The following is a 21,071-nucleotide window of genomic DNA, read 5'->3' on the forward strand; positions in this document are numbered from 1 at the left end:
TGATATAAGAAGCGTAAGCGTCAGAAACAACTCACCGCGCAGCACAAGGAGCGACGGGTGATCTGGACCAAAATACATGTGACCTGGAAGCAGAACGCGTCGTGTCATCTTCAGTGACGAAAAGAAATTTAATTTGAATGGTCCCGATGGCTGATGATACTATTGACACAATCTGCGGAAGTAGGAGCAGATGTACTCCAAGCGATAGCAAGGACAGTCGGTAATTATGTGTGGGGGGAGGGCTTCGGTTGTTATGGTACAACAAATCACGAATTTCTTACATCTCATATGACATCAACCACGTAGTAAACAGTACTTGCAGACAATTTATTGTCATTTACCTTGCGAATTGCTGGTCCCGAGTGGATCTTCCAACAGGATAATGCTACTGTCCACGTTGTTGGAACTACCAAGGATTGCTTTCGGGAGAAAGACGTGATTGTACTTGATTGGCCTTTCAATTTCCCAGACAAAAACCAGATGGGAAATCTTTAGGAAATGTTGTGTCGCTCAGTGATCGCCATCGGTACCCAGTACAACAATGTTCGTGTTCAAGCTGGTCTTATGCAGTGGCTCATTTATTGTCTGTTAGAACTATCTTTTGTATTGCTTTCGTATCATTTTGCAACAGTCATTATCTTGTTGTTTTGATTGTTTTATGTTTTCAATTTGGTTAGCCGTGGAAATGAATGAACTATCCATGGTCTGTAAACATATCCTCCTTATACATCTCTACATATCACGTATTTCATCCGTGACGTGCACTTACTAAAGTTATGCCACATATTTGGATCGTTCGTATCATTTTGCAACGTAACCTTTTATATATATATATATATATATATATATATATATATATATATATATATATATATATATATATATATATATATATATATATATATATGTAGAGAGAGGAGAGACTTTGAAAGAAAGTATGGATGGCATTTTATATCAAAATCATCATCAAATTTCTTTTAGTATTAACATAAATAGCTAATTTGTGGAAACCTCGAATCGAAATCCTGTTTACTAGAAAAATACTTTTTTAGTTCCTGTAATAAGATATCTGTCAAATAAAAAGAAGCGAAATATATCAACAAATTAATATAGCTCTATGGCCTATGGACACAGGAGGTTCAGTGCAGCGTTTACAAAAGCTCTCCACTGATTTCTGTTCTTAGCCAACTGCACCCAGTTTGTACTTTATATTCCAATCTCTGCGAGAACCATTTTAATATTGTCCTCCCATCTGCGCCTCGGTCTTCCTAATGGTCGTTTTTCTATTTAGATTTCCAGTTAGAACTATGAAAGCGTTTCTATTTTCTTCCATTCTTGCTGCATGACCTGCCAATTTGAGCCTCCTAGACTTGATGACCCTAACAAGGTTTGGTAAACGTATAAATTATGCACTTCCTCGATATGAAGTTTCGCCATTCCACATTTCCGTTCCTCTTGGAGCCCGAATATTGGTCTAAGAATCTTGTTTTCAAATACTTTCAGTCTGCGATTTTCCCTCAGAGTCAGTGACCATGTTTCGCAACCATACAACACAACCGGCATGATTTTCGTTTTATAATTTAAGTTACAAATTCTTCAACAGAATTCGCGACAAGAAAAGATTTTTAACTGAATAATAACACGAAATCCCTGCTTTCATTTGACATCAAATTTCTTAGTGATTATAGTTTTGTTCTGTTAATAATAATCCTAGATATTTGAAGGTATCCACTTTCTCGAAAGTAAATATTATTTGATATTTTAACGCATCCATAAAAAACAGTATTACGATCCCAACAAACTTCCATATATTTAATTTTTTCTGCATTTACTTCTAACCCCATATCCCTGCAAGCGTTAATTAAGATTTCTGCATTCCTTTCTATTGTTCTATCATCCCCTATTACATTTACCTCATCAGCGTATGCCATAACCTGGTAAATACAATTTAGCTCTAGGACCTGATTGCTGTCTTTGATTTTCCTTATAGTGTTCTTCAGAACAAAGTTAAATAATAACGGCGACAACGCATCTCCTTGTTTCAGGCCATTTTCAACTTGAAAACTCGTGGACATAAATGTTCCTATCCGGACTTTACTTTGGGATTTATTTAAACATATATTAATTAATCTACCTTTTTCGGTATTCCAAATCCTGTAAGCATGTACAATATTTCCCTCCTATCCGAATCTAAAGTCAATAATTGATATGCCAGGATATTGCATTCCCATTGCTTTTCAAGTATTAGTCGAATGGTAAATATCTGTACCATAGTTGATCGATTTTACCTAAATCCGCTCTGATAATCTCCAATAATTTCATCTGTGTAGGAGTCAATCTTGCTCACAGAATGTTTAAAAGGATTTATTGGATGTTGACAGAATAGACATGTCTCAATAGTTATTACAATCAGTTTTGTTGCTTTTCTTCTGAACTGGGACAATGATTCTTATCACTCTTGTGGTAATTCCTCCTTGTTCCAGATAAGGAGAATAAGTTAGTGTATCCTGCTCTATAATTTTTCCCCTCCAGCTAAAATTAACTCAGCCAAAATTTCGTGTACACCAGGAGATGTGTGTTTCTTTAATTTTTTAAATAGCGATTTCTGTTTCTGTCTGGTTCCAGTCTGGAATATACGGTTATACTCTGTGCATTTTACTTTCTCCATGAACATTAGTTATTGACTGTGTGTTAAGTAAATCGTCAAAGAAACCTTTCCATCTATTCAAGATGCTATCCTGATCAGTGAGAACTGTTCCGTTGGCTTTCTTTAATATATAAGAACGACGCTGATAGCCTTTCTTAAGTTCATTGATGCATTTATACATGTCCCGAATGTTTTTGTGTTTACTATTATCTTAATTTTAGCTTTCAAAACTCGCGTTACTTTGTTCTAAAGGTTCTGGAAGTTTTCTGCCAGATGACAATGAAATTTTATGTGATTATTTTGTTCGGATTTTGTAGCCAACGCTGTTTCTTGTTTTCTCTTCTCTGCTACTTTAGTGCATTCCTGGTTGAATCATGGTTTTTTCCTACGATTTTTGCGTGCGTCAATACTTCTTTTGCTGAAATTTTAATGGTATCTCTAATTTCAACAAAGTATCCAGAACACTAGTGCACTCCGAACCTCTAAAACCGAAAATCTATTCAATCTGGCTCCACTCTCACCTGACTCTCCTCTAATTTATTTAAATTAAACCGCTCCGTTTTCAGATATGGAATATTTCCTTTATTCAACGATAGTCTCTCTCTTATTATCGCCGCTACCAGGTGGTAATTAGTATCACAATCAGCTTCTCTGAACGACCAAACATCAGTTGTGCTAAACTGTTTTCTTCTGTGTGTTTTTCCATCTGATGAAATCCAAGTATCTTTATGAATGTAACGATGTGGAAATTTTGTAATCTTCACGATAAGGTTTCTGGATGCTGCAAAGTTCACGAGTCTAACGCCGTTATCACAACCTTCCTTATGCAAACATTTATTCACTATAATCGATTTGAAAATACCCTCTCGTCCTACCTTCGCATTGAAACCGGCTAGCAGAATTTTCATATGGTATTGTCGGAGATGATCAAATACCCGGTCTATTCTTTCGTAAAAACTGTCTTTTTAAATTGTAATACTTATTTTCTGTTGGGGCATGTGCATTTAAAACAGTAATATTATATCTCCGACCCTTAAGAGAAGAAAAGAAAATCTTATCATTAACAAATTCAACCCATGTAATTGCTGATATTATTCATTTGTGAACGAAAAGCCCTGCTCCTAGTTGGTAATTTTTAATTCGTTCCCCATAAAAGAACGTAACATTTCCCGACTTGATTCCTCTATTTCCTTCTCATCTAACTTCCTGATATACCACTAGGTCCATTCTCTGTTCCTAAACTCATTCGTTACAAATTTTAACGCGCCTGCTCTATAGATACTACTTATATTCCATGTTCCAAATCTCATGACGATTTCATTTTGCTGAGTTCGTGCCAAGTTAGCAGTTCTGATCCGGGGATTCTGCGAATATATCTGAACAAGCCTATTTTTTACAGGATGAAGTTGTTAGCCCCACACCAAATCCTCAAGCTGGAGGATCGCCCCTTGTCGTCTGTCTGCGACTGCTTATTCAATATATTCGCAGCTAAGCTCTAGAGGCCTTCCCCTGATCCACAACTTGAGGACGCGCCATGCCCTGGTGAGAGGAAGACCACATTTCAGGGAAATTAATATAGCTACATTTTAGAAATAAAATAGGTACTGATTATCTGAACACTCTTTAAAACACATAGAAACAATCAATATGCTCGTATATATGGATGCATATTAAGACTGTGAAGTTTTCGATGCCATGAAAATCGTAAATTAGAGACTAGTGTCAATGTAATATTTCACGAATCCATCGTACGTTTGACTCTCCGAACTATTCTTGATGTATCAAATTGTTTCGTTTTATAGATACATAACTTTATAATATTTTTGTAAGTGTACCTTTACCTGTTCTCTGCCAATAGCAACGAATTTATATAAAACTGAAATACAGAAGAATAAAATGTTTTTCTAAATATAATGTGATATTTCGCAAGGCATCTTATGTAAAGGACGCCTTATATCCTTCACAGATTCTTTATTAACAGCCACTATTTGAATTTATTATACAAAGCTGGTATAGAGAATAGCTAAAACCACTTATCTATAATGTGATGTTTCATAGGGCGCCTTATGTAAAGGGCGCACTATACCTTTCACAGGTTCTTTACCAACAGTAACTGAAATAGGCTATTTATTGTAAAGAACTGTGGTATATAGAAAAGCAAATAAAATCGTTCATCTTTGATGTGGTTTCGCAAGGGCGCCTGATGTAAAGGCGCACCGCACCTTTCACGGGTTCTTTAACAATAAAATTGTGAGAATTTATTGCTAAAACTTGTACCTTTATATATATCGTGATGTTTCGGAGGGCGCACCGGGACATGTCCCGGTGTCCCGGTGGGCCAGCACGGGCTTGGTCACAGGTTGTCATTTCGGACATAGAGTGTCAGGCAGACTAGTGGTTCTCATTCTTTTCGAGCCTACCGCTCTTTTCAGTAAATGAGGTTGTCATGAGAGCTCCGTATTATTTTTACCCCATCCACCATGCACAAAAATAAACTTAAGACTAGGACGAACACACTAAGAACCAGAAAAATAACTGCTTCAATTCTTAACATAAATAAAGAAAGACAACGGATGGGAACTTTATTTCTACAATTTGTATTATATTAGTTATCTGCTTCCTTATATTTCCTTTACATCTCCTTAAATAGTCTATCGCACCTTTCTGTTCCAGCATCCCTTTTAGAAAAGAGAACACCCGCTGCGGACGTTAACACCGCATTGACATAGACGATGTAAAATGTAAAATGATTAATATTTTGTAATTTATGTCCTTCATCTACATACTTATGATGCACAATGCCACGGCAACCGAAGATCGCTTTGAGTTTGTTACGCACCTGACAAACCTTTTGGCCCTTGGTGAGGTTCTGTGTTTCCCAGGAGTCGATTGTGCCTTTGTTTTCGGCCCGTACCCATACAGTTACGTTATAATCCTTTTAACCCTTTTAGGATTTTGGTAACTTGTTACCATGGCGTAATATTGTCTTTGACTGCTTATTTCGGTTCTATAACAGGTATTTAAGCCGGTTTTTTTATTAGTCAAGTCAAGGATGGACCAAAAAACACCTCAGATGCGTTTTGGAACCGGATAGACAACTTGACGACGCCAGGTGGGGGCGGAAGGGCGTGACATTTTTATTTTTTAAGGCAAATTTCAAAAATGTTAAACTCCTTTAGTTTTTGCGATATCAGATTGGAACTTTGCATATAGATTGTATGTACCTTCGGATATTTATCAAATTTTTCTGAGATCCCTATGTGAAACCGGGTCTGGGCACGACGGGCGTAAGTGTTCCGAGCAGGTGATTTTTCAGAAAAATTTCCGGTTTTCTCCGATTTTTCCAGTTCAGGTATACGATACGTACATGTGAGTGATTCCGTTGGAAACGGCTTGTTAAACTAAAGAAAATGGCGTTTGAATTTTAACTCTAGGCCAAATAGTAATGACCCAGTAAATTTTATAAGTGTATATATATATATATGTGTGTGTGTGTGTGTTTGTGTGTGTGTAAATATAGAGACCGACCATAATTCAGATTTTCAACAATTTTCTCACCCTTTGTTTTCAAGATACAAGATTCAAATTTTGCACACGTGTTATGTATATAAAGACTTTTTTTTTTTTTTTTTTTTAAGAAAAGTCAGATTCCTACGTCAACCCAGGCCTACGCAAGAGGAGCAAAGTGTTTCGGTTGGATTTTCAAAAATACTTCAGAGTTTTTCCGGTTCATGTGTATGATACGGACATGTGAGTCGTACCGTTGGAAAAGGCTCATTATACTGAACAAAATGGCGTTTGAACCATGACTCTACGTCAAATAAGAATGACGCAGTACATTTTTGAAGTACGTATGAAGTATACAAGAATGATATTTTGCACACGTATTATGTACATAACAGCGTATTTTTTTTAAAAAAAATGAGATCCCCACGTGAACTCAGGCGCGGGCCAGAGAGGCACAAAAATTTCGATTTTTTTTTCGAGAACTCTCCTGATTTTTCCAAATTTTCCCACTTCTGGTGCATAAAACGGAGAAGAGAAATGAAATGAAATGAAATCTTTGAGTTTTACGTCCCACGTTTATGCCGGTGAGACTAAAGGAGACGGTGATGATGAGTAATGAATGAAATGGTGGAATGAAGAAGTGGGAGGAAACAGGAGGGCCCCGAGAAAACCCCCGCACACGGTGTTTGTCCACCACAAAGTTCACTTGGCGGGGGCTGGGATCGAACCCGGGACCCCAAGCACCAGAGCTGAACGCTCTACCACTTTTTTTTTATTTCCGGAAAACATGTTACATGACCAAGCTATTTAGCATATCACATTGATGCTTGGTAGACGTGATATTGTCACTGAACAATGTTAATTTACAAAGAAATTGAATGGTACAATAACAAAGAAAAAATCAATTGTCAAATATTACCTGTAAAAAGCGAGCGAAGAGTTGTTGTTCTTGAGATTGAGTGAAAGTCTTTTTTCTTACCCTGTTGAGATACTCTACATATAGGCGAGGATCACAATAAGGTCTGTATTGGTCTATAAAAAGAATAGTAGTACCAATTAACCAAACTACTGCCCGTCGTTTCATAGGAGGATACCACTGAAAGTCAGGGAAGAAGAGAATAGTAGATGTAAAGGCGGACGCTGGACAGCGGCAAATTAGTCCGAGAAAGCCGCATAGCCTCTGCCACACAGGTTGAGTGTCAACACAAGAAGTATAGCGATGCTCCAGAGTATCTATGTGCGAACACAAGTCACAAAGTTCGGATGTACTGCGGCCTATTTTAGCAAGTCGTACGTTGGTAACTACGAGATTATTCACAATGCCATACCAAACGTCCGTGGCTCGTCCCATGAGGTATGGTGCATGAATTGTTTTCCAAATAATCATCCAATTACGCTCTGGTGTTCGTTGCTGGATGACACTTTGAATAGTCGGCGCAAGTAACACAGTATAGAGGAGTTTTGGGGTCCAATGTTCCGGCATATCCTCAAAAGGCACTGTGGACCATGCGAGTGCTAACTGTAAAATATACGAAGGACACATATTTGGAAAGCGAACATATGCGGGATTGTTGTTAGGCCAGAGATGAGGCACCCAACAATGAAGCCACTGCGCTGTCTGTGGTGCCAATAGTTCAGTGTCCATATGCATCTTGGCTGTGGCCATATATAATGCTAGGCATTTGTGTCGGACACTAAAAAGATCAAAACCTCCTTGATTACGTTGAAGATAGAGCACCTGCCTTTTCACACGAAACATGTAAGTTTTCCAAATGAATCATCCATAGAGTGAATCAATTTGGCGCGCATATTTTTCTGGCAATGGAAAAAGGCGGGCAGTGAACCATAACTTTGAGCTGACATACACATTTAAATATTGAATTTTCTGAGCAAGCGTGAGAGAGCGCAGGCGAGTGTCTGGCAGATGCATACGCAAAGTTCGAAGTAATGGGCTCCATACGTGATCATAGGAAGGAGTCAGGTCAGCTGTGAAAGGAACACCTAAAATAGTCTTGTTAGTTGTGTGATCAAATGCTTGTAACAAATGTTCTGGTAACAAAGTATGAAAGTTGTTTACAGAAAGGATGGTTGTTTTCCGCATGTTGAGATGAAGGCCGCTTGCGCGCGAGAACAGCTCCACTTGCTGTGACGCACACATGAGTTGTTGAGATGTTGAGCAAGAAATAGTTAGATCATCCATGAAGGCAATGGCTGTTAATTGCCGAAAGGGATGAGTGTCGCCCGCATTAAGCGTCGACAATCGATGGAGTAAAGGCTCAAGGGCAAGACAAAACAGAAGACCTGAAAGCGAACATCCTTGACGAACTCCTCGAAGGAGTTCAAACGGTGGAAGAAGATGCCCATTTATTTGTAGCTGCGAGGTCGCTCCTGCGTATAGGTGACGCATTACAGATATAATTTGGGCAGGAAAGTTGTATCCTTGCAAGACCCTGTATAAATAGTCGTGTGACACGGTGTCGAAAGCTTTGTGGAAATCGCAAGCTAATAAACCTACTGGGAGTCGTTTAAATTTGAAATAGGCTAGAATATCTCGAATGGTTGCAAGAGCTGTATGGATGTTCCGTTCAGAATGAAGCGCCGTTTGAGCTGAACTGATGTAAGGTTGGACAATCTTCTTGATACGTTGAGTCATGATAGCAGTGAAGATTTTATAGTCTGTATTGAGCAGAGTGATAGGTCGATAGTCAGCAACTCCAGTTTGGTTTCCTCCTTTGGGTATTAAAATAATGATTCCTTCGTGCTGATACATTGGACCACCTTGCAACAAAAAGTTATATATATTGCATAGGGTCGGACCTAGTAAAGGAAAAAATGACACATAAAGCTGGTAGATCAATCCATCTCTTCCAGGCGCCGTGCGTCGCTTGACCGTGCGGAGAACGTCCTGTATTTCTTGAACCGTGACAGGTGTGATAAGTTGTTGTCGTTCTCATCGGAAAGACTGTGTGGAATGCTGGCAACAAAGGGATCTGACAACGAGGTATCGCATTGCTGAAGTGAGTACAGTTGGGTATAAAATTCCTGAAAATGGGCATAGAGTCCATCAGCTGTCGTAAAGGTTGTGCCAGTCGTGGACGTCACCTCTGTGATACATTGTAAATTTTGGCGTCGTAACCTATGTATGTAATGGTATAAGGAGATAGATTCCGCAACCATTCTGCCTGGTGTCCCTTCGTGAACGCAGACACTGAGAGAATGTTCCAACTGTAGCTGTTTTAAGTGATGTTTCACTCGCATGATGGCGGCCATATTTGAAATACTGCTTGGTTGTTTCCAGAGATCGCATAAGGTGGCATATAAGAATTCAAAAGTTTTTCTATATCTCTGACGTTTTTGTTTGCCCATTCCTTGAAAAAACAAACGAATTTGGGGTTTGACAAAATGACACCACCACATATTTATATTCGGATAAACTGTCTGGGTACGTGTCCACTGTTCCCATCTATCAGCAAAGAGTTGTTGTATTACGTCATCAGTTAAGAGCTGACTATTTAATTTCCAAAAAGGACGACCATACAACCGGGGAATGTTCTGAGGAAATCGCAATATGAGCTTGAATGATGAGTGATCCGAAAAGCTCAAAGGTAAATTTTGAATGTCAAACACGCTAGAAAGATATTCTTTTGAAATAAAACACATATCTAAGCGAGACTGAACTCGCGCCGACTTATATGTGGCTTGGTGATTATGATGAGTATGTAACCAAATATCAGCGAGACCTAGTTGAGTGACGAACTTTTGGAAAGCTAAACATGGATTAAAAATACCAGTTGTGTCCTGGGGGGACATAATACAGTTTGTGTCCCCGAGAAGAAGGAGTGGGTAACGTGTGGTGGGTAACAGTGATACAACCTCTTCCGCATAAAAGCGCTCGCGGGCCACACGTTGAGCTGTTCCAGAAGGCCCGTAAACACAGAGGATACACAACTTGTCTACGACACAACTAATCGCTCTACAAGACGAGGAGAGTTGTATGTGTGAAGCTACTAGTCCTCGTTTTAATAAAATTGCTGTACCTAACACGTTGGGAGCCACATTCGTTATTGCTGTATAATTGTAAACAAATGATAGATCACTAAAGGTCAGTTCTTGAAGGCAATATATGTCACAATCTTGCTCGAGTAAAAACTGGGCTAAAACCTGTTTATTGGCCATGCTACTAAGAGAATTAATGTTCAAAGTCATATATGAACGTCCGTTAACACTGGCTATCATCTTATAAACACATAAGATATAAACAAAAACATGTTTTAAAACGCCTATCCAAAGCAGTGACCCTTGTATAGACATAGCACCAAAACGTCCAACCGCCGTAACTGGAGGCGATTAATAGTAAACAGAACACAATCGTAACTCACCTGTTTATGTGTGTGAACAAGGCAAGAAATATTGCTCGGGAGTACAGGCTGTGGACCATGGAACAATCATAACACTAACCCCAATAATAATAAGAATAAAAACACTGCCACAGTGCGACAAGAAACAGAAGCACGTTATAATCACAAACACCTTGGATTCCTTCTTGTTGTGTAAAGCGCTTATCTAGACACAACTTCCGTACACCATAGACTCACAGTTAACATCCTGAAGGTCACCTTGAAACTCACGTTCTTTTGTTTTTCGTTTTTTAACATGTTTTACGGATAATATTGGAGAAACACTATGTACGGCACTACTCGCGTCACTAGAAGGTGGAGGGGAGAGAGAACGAGCCGACATATCCGTGTTAACGTCATGCTCATCCGTTAGTGCCACGGTCGTCTGTTCTGGAAGCACGTTAGGAGTAGGAGATAGGCTTCTATCACGAAGGTCGTGGATGCGATCGTCGTTGTTGGTATTTTGCATATTCTGGTTCTTTTCGTCGTTAACTTCCTTGAGTATGGTTCGAGGTTTTAGTACACTAGCCATAGTTTGCGATGTCAACATTAGCGGTGAAAATTCTGTGGCCGTAAGAGCGGGAGGTTCTGGGACGGAGTCCCGCGTATCATCCACACTGGGAACTAGGGAAATGGGATTTCGGGCAGGTCCCGAATTTGTTTCATGTAACGTGGACACTTTCCGAAGATCCGTCATCACTGCTGGTTCGATGTCTGGGTTCATTAGACGAGCTGGACGCCGGCGCTTTGGGCAGAAAGAGATAAGATGTTGCAAGGAACCACAAAAATGGCAAGTTTGAAGTTGACCTCCGTAAGATACACAGCATTTCACAGTATCAATAATGAGTCTGGTAGGAATGTGTTTTTTCAAGGTCATAGAAAACACTCGATTGCCATTATAGATACGTGTAGGAAAAATAGTATTCCATACTTCATGCTCAATTTTGAGTATGTCACCATAGTCACTTAACACTTGAGACACTTTCTCATCGGGATAATCGAAAGGGAGGTCCATGATCTTTACACGGGTAACATGTACTTGTGCATCCAGAATGTAAACATCACTGGTGGTCTGATCGAAATGGGTAAAAGACAGTTTTTCCGGTGCGTGGTCGAGAAATTGTTTATGTAAGGCACTAGTTTTGAATTGAATGTACATGCTGTAGTCCTCATTGTGCAATTGTAAGGCTTGAAGATCCTGGAATACATTCTCGAAATGTATACATAACCAGGAATATAAATCGGCTGGCGAAGGTCGTTTACTGCGCGTGGTTTTGTCAAAAACAAATTTGACTGAGTTTTTCCTATGTTCTTGCATTGCTAGTATCGAACTTGATTACAGTACTTCTCAAACACAAAACAAAAATCACTGAATTAGAGTGCACACACTAAATGTAAGAAAAACAAAGTCACTTGCTTAAACAAACTTAGTAACACAGGTATTCGGAGCTGTACTTCCACACGTCCGCTCCGTTCAACCGTCTGTAACGAAGTCCACCACTGAGCCACCGCGGCCTCAATACGGAGAAGAGAGTAGAACTGTTGGAAAATATGATCTATCCTGAGAAAAACGAGGTATGAACCATGATCGTACGATAAATAGTAAGAAAGCAGTAGCTGTTTGAGTAAAAGTTTAAAATTTACCTCACCTAAAAGGGTTAAACTAGTGCCGATCCCATACAATACTCAATATAACACTCTTCCACAATAGACGCAAGAGAAAGTAAGGCCACCTGCGTTCTAAACACTCATGGACTTCCTTCCATGATCTGTACTGTGCCCAGTGGCGTAACTAAAGGCTTAGGGGCCCTCCCGCAGACAGCGTGGAGTGGGGACCCTACCCTACTTCCACTTCACGATTTAGGGGTTCCTGATGGCTTAAGCCCCCCCGCAATTCGGGGTCTGCGGGCCCCTTATTTACGCCCCTGATTATGCTCAACCTGCGCATATAGTTTTCCCGAAAGCAAAGAAGGCCAGATACTTTTCAGACAGGCTTTGCATATGAGGCGATCCGAGCACAAGGGATTCATATCCAATGACCAAAGTTATGAGAAAAAGAGACATAACGCTCTTGTAGGGTCTACTCTTTGTTTAAACATTGGGAATTATTTACAATTACTAGATATAAATCTTTTAAGCATAAAAAGGAGTTTCAGGTAGAGATCTTAAACATGAAATATGTACGAAATGACCAAAATTGTACTTGAATCCCTTTGTGCACTATAATTCTTATATCATTTACATTAACTTACTGTGGGTCAACGTTTGCCGTCGCTTCATCCAACAGCAATATTTTGTTTTTCCGTAGAATCGTTCGAGCCAAACACAATAATTGGCGCTGTCCAGCGCTGAAATTATCTCCCCCTTCTGCCACAGATGTCATGAGCCCAGCTTCACAGCTATCGACTACTTCTTTCATATGAACCTTCAAAAAATCAATTCATATAAAGAGAAATGCAATAGTAATTAAGGTGACATTATCTTAGAAGAGAAATGTTGCTTATACAATGCATTAATAACGTAATTATCAAATGCGAGTATGTTCTTTTACACTCCGGAACAATGAAGAAATACTCGTCCCAAACTTCGATCATAGACAGTATGTCCGGATGAAAATACACCAACAAAAAATTTGAATAACTCGAGAACCAATACGGATAGAATCGTCTGGTTTTGTTTCTCGGAAAGAGAAAAAGATATAATTTTATGTCCAGCAGACAATTGAACCCAAGAGGGCTTCACGCATGCGCATTACTCGTGAGCAAAATAGCATCGCTTCCTGCTCGTCAGAAAGTTAAGTGCTGTTCGTGGAATTCGAAGTTCTCTGTAACCATACAGAGAAGATTTACACAACACAGAAAGGTATCACCAGACCGTAATTGCATTGTTAGATGGAACACCCCAAAAAATGCTGTAAATTGGCTGTTTGTTGAGGTAGAAAGTCAGTGGGAAAAAAAGTGAATGAAGAAATGGAGACGGTTCGAATATGCCCAATGATTCCCGAGATCGCCCGACTTTTTCTTTGGGGCTACGTGAAGAATTTTGTGTACCAGACCCAAGTTTAAGATTTGGATGATCTAAGACAAAGAACTAGGGATGCTTGTGGATCAGTGATACCTCAAATGTTACGCAACATCTGGAGGGAGGTTCGGTACCGCCTTGATGTTTGCAGAGCAACAAAACGGACACGCGTGGAGGTGTACTGAGGTGAGTTGAGTGATCTTCTTCTATTGGATATAATATTCAATTCTTTCCTCTTTCCGAAAACTAATACCGCAGGATTCTATCGCTATTATTTCTCAAGTTACTCAAATTTCTTATTGGAATAGTTTCATTCGGACACACTGCAAAATAAATAAATAAATAAATAAATAAATAAAATAAAAAATAAAAAAGCTATGTATTTATTATTCTTAATATTACACACAAGATATGCACATGATTTATACATAATATTCTTGTTATAACTGCTGTATTTACACCTTCTTTGCTTTAGGGATGGAGTTGTCAGACTAAACTGAAACCTTCCCGGAGGCCAGCTACATTTGTTTAACTTGGATACAAATTTGGAACTAAATATTTTTTTATGTTATTACCATCGTTACTAATCTTACGTATAATCACTATTACTAACTACTAACATAGCATTACTAGTACTCAGTGGCGTATTTACGATTGTGTTTCGGGAGGGGCTTTGCTAACTTTCGGGGAGGCTTTGCCTGAAAATGTGAAAATTCTGCAAAATATTTCATATACTTTACTATAGTAAGTAAGATTTGGGGGGGCTTAAGCCCGGAAGCCCCCCCCTAAATACGCCACTGCTAGTACTACAAAATAGGTGCTGTTCCAATAGCTATAACACAAAATAACAATGATAAAAGACGCCTATCTTATTATTCATATTTCTTGGAGCTCCTAATTGCGTGAAGAAGAGTCCTATTTTCTAGAACTGTTTTGTAGGAATCTTGGCTGTCCTTTTTCAAGAGCCATCACAAATCCTGTCGACATTCTACCATGTAATCATTAAGTTTTAAGTACACGAAATACTCGTTCGACATGTGCATTAATGACTGTTTTAGCGATTATTATTTTGAACAATTTTGGTGAATCTGCTTTCTCAAAAAATACACTTCACAATTTACAAATATTATCATTATTATTCCTATCAAGTGATGATATAATGAAAGATTTCCAAACAGAAAACTCATTGTGCAATTCATTTCCATCGAAACTAAGAGATCAGTGTTGGTGACAATAGAGGCGCAACAATGAATAGAGTTTAAAACTAGCCTTTTGTTATAGTAAAAACATAATCATTGTAATTAACTTATAATAGTACAACCGATATAATAAGGCATAAATGACGTTCGTAATTATTTATGGGTAATTTTATATGTAAACCCGTAGATTTAGTTCATTGTCCCGTAGGGTCTATTGCAAACAGAGCATTGCAGGCGGCTTTCGGAGATCTGGCAACTTTGCTCACTGAACAGAAAAATAGTCTATTTTCTCAGCACACTCACAATAATTATGAAGATAACAGCTGATAGTCTTGCTTACGTTTTCTAATGTTCAGAAAAATAGAAAACTAACTGTTACCGATCCTGCCCAAGAAAAACAAAGAAGGATTCTGCAAATGGTGTACAATTAGAATCTTCAAATATATCTTGTCACATGTTATACGCTTCAACTTTAGATTATTCTTCTTTGTCATTGCTTGATATCATTCTTGAATATATTATCTAAAGTCTTTCCAGCCTTAGAACAAAGTAGACATAAACAAAGCGAAATGTATTACTCTGCGGCTCACACGTGCTTCGGCAGCGAGAGACGTGAACACCAAGATCGTCTGCTTGCTTACTGTCATCGCATAATTTCCAAAGTGTACGGCTAAGTTGGTTGGTAAATAATTAACGCACTGACACTGACTACTGCTATGTTAGAAATATATATTTGACTTAAATCCTAATATAAACGTGATTGCCTCTGTTCCTTTTGTCCTCTTTTACGCTTTCTTTTTTTTTAAAACACGAGACGAAAATGGATTATTGTCATACATTGTCGCCACGAAACTCTGCATTCTACAATAATTTTAAATGAGTGGGGTAGGCGCGCGAACGCATACGCATGCGCAGTAAATACCGTATGTCCAAATACGGGTATGGTTGAAATTAAGCTACATCTGTTGTTAAATATTATATATATTGCGTTTATTATCACAAAATGCAGGATAAATTCAGATATCTTTATTTGAAATTATTATTTTAGTAGGGATTATATTGCGGTAGGATACTAGTGCAGTGAGATCAACAACCAATCACTAGTCATCGACCCTCTGGTAGTCAGGTGGTTTTGTTTACATCTACTTTTTTCTTAGAAACACTTGGCAGATAAGATGTGGTAGAAACGCTGGGAGTACTGTATTGTTGTACAAGGTGAAAATTTCGAAGATGATAGTGTGTAAACGTAGATAAATAAACTACTCTCTCATAACCAGAACTAATCTCGAAATTTTCTGATACCATCTTTGAAAAAAGATACAAGGATAAGAAAATTGACGTCATAGAACCCCGAGCCTTACTTAACAGCAAGAACACCGAAAGAGAAGGACAAGTAGTAATTTTTTGTAGCGGCATAGATTTCTTCATTGAGCTCAAGGATGTTTGTAGTCTTAAGTTAGTGATATGTCAAGACAGAGCGGTTTATTTCAAATTCCAGTACTTAAAATGAGGTGTTCTCTTTTCAGTTGCATGAAATTTACTAACTCAGTCCAATGGCAATGAAATGGGGTAGGGGCTCAGAAAGTGATGTAAAAAGAAAATTAGCATTTCTTTTGAAAGGTTACTGCTATTCTCAGAAGTAAAAGGTCATGGTACCACTCTACCACAATATCCTAGTTGTGTCAATGAAGTAGACATTTTGAGTTGTCTTTTCCAGAAAAAAATGCTGTTAAAGAGCTGAGTCCACATTTATAGAAACGATTTTGGAACACCTATCCTAGGTCGTAAAGCCATGTTTTCACCAGCGGTTGTATTCTATCTGCCTACCTTGGCTGTAAGCAATACAGTACCTTGACATCGGAGTTTCCATTGAAGGAAACTACTATTGAGAAACATCTGCAAACTTTCCACAATCCTTACACTGTGCGCGGACGACGGCGGGAAATGGTGAAATCCTTCTCCAAAACTGTTTCCTTCACCTCATATCTACTTCTAGGGGGCGACTACATAGCAAGGTCAGAGAAACCAAGAAAAAGTGTCACCCTTCCGAAAACATAGCTGGTGTACGAATAAGTATGTTGCACGAAAAAAGTAGCTTTTGTTCTTTTCAGTATTTTTAGGATTTGAATGTTACATTTGGTTCGTGGTTTTCATATAATGGTGGTTGTAATGTTGCCTTACAACAAACTAAAACAAAGCTAGTATATGAAGTTCACTTTTTGGCGGTTACAGAGCATTTTCTCCAGTATATTCACACTGTACGAACAAGTGTGTTACATACTGTAGCACTAAGTAGCAGTATTACAACCGACCGTTCCCCCAGAAGTCCGTCCTGGATCCGCCCTGATCCGATGTCGGAAAATACTGATGCATATCCCTTCCAGAATGGGGTGACTTTTGGAGGCATTTTACGCTCGGCATACTTCACTCTCTGTTAGCATATCCTCCACACACCTGCCTTCTTAGTGCTCTGCTTCGTTTTCTCACCCTGTGACTACAGCACCCCTAGCGGACGTTCCACTTCGTTTCCATAAACGTGGACCTACCTCTGTATTCTTTAACTGGAATACACGTGCAAAGTAATGCAGAAACTTACTTCATTAAAATCTTAGCACCAGACCATGTAAAATACTCACATCCTCCAGAGCTTTCCATAATTTAAAATCTGGAAATTCATCAAAAGGATCAAGGTTCTTCCTCAGCGTTCCAGAGAATAATAATGGATCTTGAGGTATAATGGAAATTTTACTACGTAGATCATGTAATCCCAGTTGTTTTGTATCTACATTATCAATATAGATGGATCCATCAATTTCTGCTAATCTAAATAAGGCCATGATTAATGATGATTTACCTGCTCCAGTCCTTCCAACAATTCCAATCTGAAACATATTTAACTATTAAATATTATGAATTGAAACAACATTATCTTAATGTATTTTTTAAAAAATAAATGTGTCCTTTCAATTCATGATTGGTACTGATGTCGTTTATAGACTGATAAGGTTTGATATCAAACTATTGTAGATATTTTGAAAATCAAATACCAAATATACATATATAAAGTCCTCAAAACGGACAATTTTCAAATTTTTGAATCAACAAAAGCAAATAGGGAATCTTAACCTTACAGTTAATGTGTAACATTGGTGAACTCCATTCCGTCTTCCAAATGCATAGCCTCCTTTCGATTTCTTTGTTCCATTTATTCTTCGAGACTCCGAATCAACACACATCAACATAAATATTGTAGACTCAATTACTGCTAAGTTACCAGAACCAAAAGATTGAATTCATTAGAATTTTAATCTCATCATGACTTCACTGTCAGATTACCTTTCTTTATAACGTCCATGATTGTCTCCAAAATTTTAAAATTGCATACTATCGAGAAATTTGAATTTTGAAAGAAATAAATTAAATTTTGTGGAAAGAACCTTACGTTATATTTTGATGAAGATCGAAGGCTATACTTTCCTATTCTTGAATTGTAATTATAATACTTTACAAGTAATGAACACACACATTAAATTAGATTCTGAGGTAACATTTTGAGTCTTTGAATCAAAAAGAGATTATAAGTAATTAATTAGAGAGATTTTAAACAGTTAGAGGGACTTCAAAAAGCGCAAAGATGGAGACAGTAAAAGGTTATTAACTATTAAAAAATAAAAAAAATATGATATAATTGAGTTACAAGAAAAATATACATATAAAATTGTTTTTTGTTCGATCTATCAAAATAGATTGTTAATTCTCGAACACAAAATAAAAAGTTTGGAACACCCTGTGCATATAACATAATAAAAACAAATGAACTTGAGGTTTTTTTTAAAAGGAAAAAAGCGTCCGATTTTACAAAATGGATACTTGCCTTCAGGACATCCTGTGTATATTATATGAATATTTTTGCAAATAATCTCATGGAGTGGTCACTCACCTTTTCTCTTGGTTTGATGTTAAATGAAAGATTCTTCAATACTGGAGGGGCATCAGAGAAGTATCTAAGATAAATATTGGAAAAAGTAATTTCTCCACTTTGAGGCCAACCATTTGCCGATTTCTTCTCTGAAAGAGAAAGTAGTTTAGTTTGTTATACGTCCCTCATTCGTGAAAGTTACATTAGGATGAAAATAGGATATTATACTTTGAATTAAAGTTAGAAGAGAATGGTCGAATCGCATTTCAGTGTATTATTGTAACGGAATTAATGATAAGTGCAAAGGGGAATTTTGAGATGGACTACAAGCAGATCATCACATAATGAGTGTAAATACGTGGAATTATCAATAAGTTGTACACTCTCACAGTGTTTGAGATAGAAGTTTTACACATTTTATTCATTTTCCACATAATCGCCGTCCAAAATAACACACTTTTCCATACGGACTTTCAAATTCCATAGGCGTTCTTTGTGGAAAGCGAACATTGGCTACAAAAACCAGTACTCGATAGTCAAAAATGACCTCAGCATTATAAGAAAAAAATTTCTTCCTTTCAGTGACTGCTTCGTTTTTAGAAACAAGAAGTTTGACGGCATGAAGTTAGGGGAATGTGGCAGATCGGGAAGTAATTGGTAAGCAAGGGTTAACACAACATTTCTTATCTTTGTGAGCGAAATCGTTGTCGAGTAAGCAGCCTTTACTTTTAAAGTATACTTACCTCAGAGATTACCTTAAGAACATCACGAATTTTTGGGACAAATCTCTGTAATATATGTCAGTCACGCAATGGCCGTAGATTAAGTTATTTGTTAAGTTTACGCCCTTGAAACCCCAGAAAACTGAAAAGGACTTTCTTGCCACACGAACCTATTTTGATAAGAAAAGATGGGAGTGCTTCCACTGTTATTACAATAATTTCTGGATCATTATGATAATTTCAACATTTGTACATGGTTACAAAGTGATTGTGACAATTTTTTCTTATTGGTTACACAGAATATCAACACTTCGTATCAGCAATCACCTCGTTACTGTTTCTGAAAAGAGGTGGGAACACCGACACTTTTACTCAATCCGGACGATATATCTTGATATTTCTTGTTCATAGAAACATAAAAATTACAGATTAGTGTTTTAAGACATGAGCATATTTATATACGTAAGTTTCATACATATATATCACAAAACTTTCTATAGGAAGGCATAAACTTATTGATTATCATATATATACTATCTTTGGCATAAGATGAACTCCTGGCCCATTTCAAGTTTTTTATCATTACAAATTGGTATACCTACACAAAAGTATTTCATTCTCAACTCTCTGGAAATTGTGAAAGCCTGAATCAAATCAGGTAAGCACTTCAGAAAGTTAGGGAGAGAGATGCACAAGAGTGAACTATAATTGAAGTCATTTTGATTTTTCTGTTAATGATTAAAATAGCAAATTTTACTAGTAAATTTTAAATTTGAATTCTACACCTTGTGCAGAAAGGAGTCTCCATTTAAAAAATAATATATTATTTGGGAAAGTTTTGTAACCTACATATTTACGACGGAAACATCAAAATGACTTTATGTAGAAATTATCATTTGCAACAAACTTGAAAGAATAATTCTCTTTCCTCCTTTATATATGATGACTTATTCAAAGATGATTCTTCAAAATGTTTACAATTCTGTTGTTTACCTTCTTGTTATAGGAATTGTTTTTATTTTAATTTCCTTTTGTTAACAAAGTGCCCATGATGTACAAGGTTTAAATATCTTTTATCCATAAAAGCATTATGCATATATTTTTTAAGAATTTGTCAGAATTTTCTACAGCCAAATTCTACAGCACAAACAGGCCCGTAGCCAGCCTGATTTATTAGGGGGCAGAAATACTGAAACGGCAAGTGCAAAGACCAACACAAGACAACACCATAAAATTGTATATTTATTTCTTATTTACAACCGCAAATTTTAGTTTCATTTTTGTGAGCTTAATACAAACTCTTTGTGAGGTACATTGTTTCATATTAATAGTTAAAATGGAAGTATTTATTTTTTTAAATATTAGAACAAAATTATATTACAGCAATTCTAAATTATATCAATACAAAATAGAAGAATATGTTTTATTCAACGTTTGCACTCAATTTTCTACCAAAATAAGCGAGACACTATAGTTTATTAATATTCACAACTAAGGTTGTGGGCTATGGTGCTGTTGTTTGGAAGTGCACTTTGAATGCTTGTCATGGTTGCAATAATATGATAACTAACTCTATGGCCTATGGAACCCTGAGGTTCAATGCCGCTTTCACCAAAGCTCTCCACTGACTTCTATCCTTAGCTAACTGCATCCAGTTTC

At 37.5% G+C, this 21,071-nt stretch overlaps 1 pseudogene across 1 annotated transcript in view; it reads right to left on the reverse strand.

The window, feature by feature from the left end:
* LOC145692606 (putative multidrug resistance-associated protein lethal(2)03659) overlaps positions 1-21,071 on the reverse strand; it is a 99,109-nt pseudogene that overhangs the window by 12,885 nt on the left and 65,153 nt on the right. Inside the window, exons 13-15 of the transcript XR_014132623.1 lie at positions 18,712-18,839; positions 17,408-17,653; positions 12,804-12,976 (exon numbers count right to left, since the gene is read on the reverse strand). The product of XR_014132623.1 is annotated as a putative multidrug resistance-associated protein lethal(2)03659 (transcript). The remainder of the gene's footprint in view (positions 1-12,803; positions 12,977-17,407; positions 17,654-18,711; positions 18,840-21,071) is intronic.

The sequence above is a fragment of the Thermobia domestica genome, chromosome 8 (assembly GCF_964235325.1).
Source record: "Thermobia domestica chromosome 8, izTheDome1.hap1.1, whole genome shotgun sequence".
In the NCBI taxonomy this organism is placed as follows: Eukaryota; Metazoa; Arthropoda; class Insecta; order Zygentoma; family Lepismatidae; genus Thermobia; species Thermobia domestica.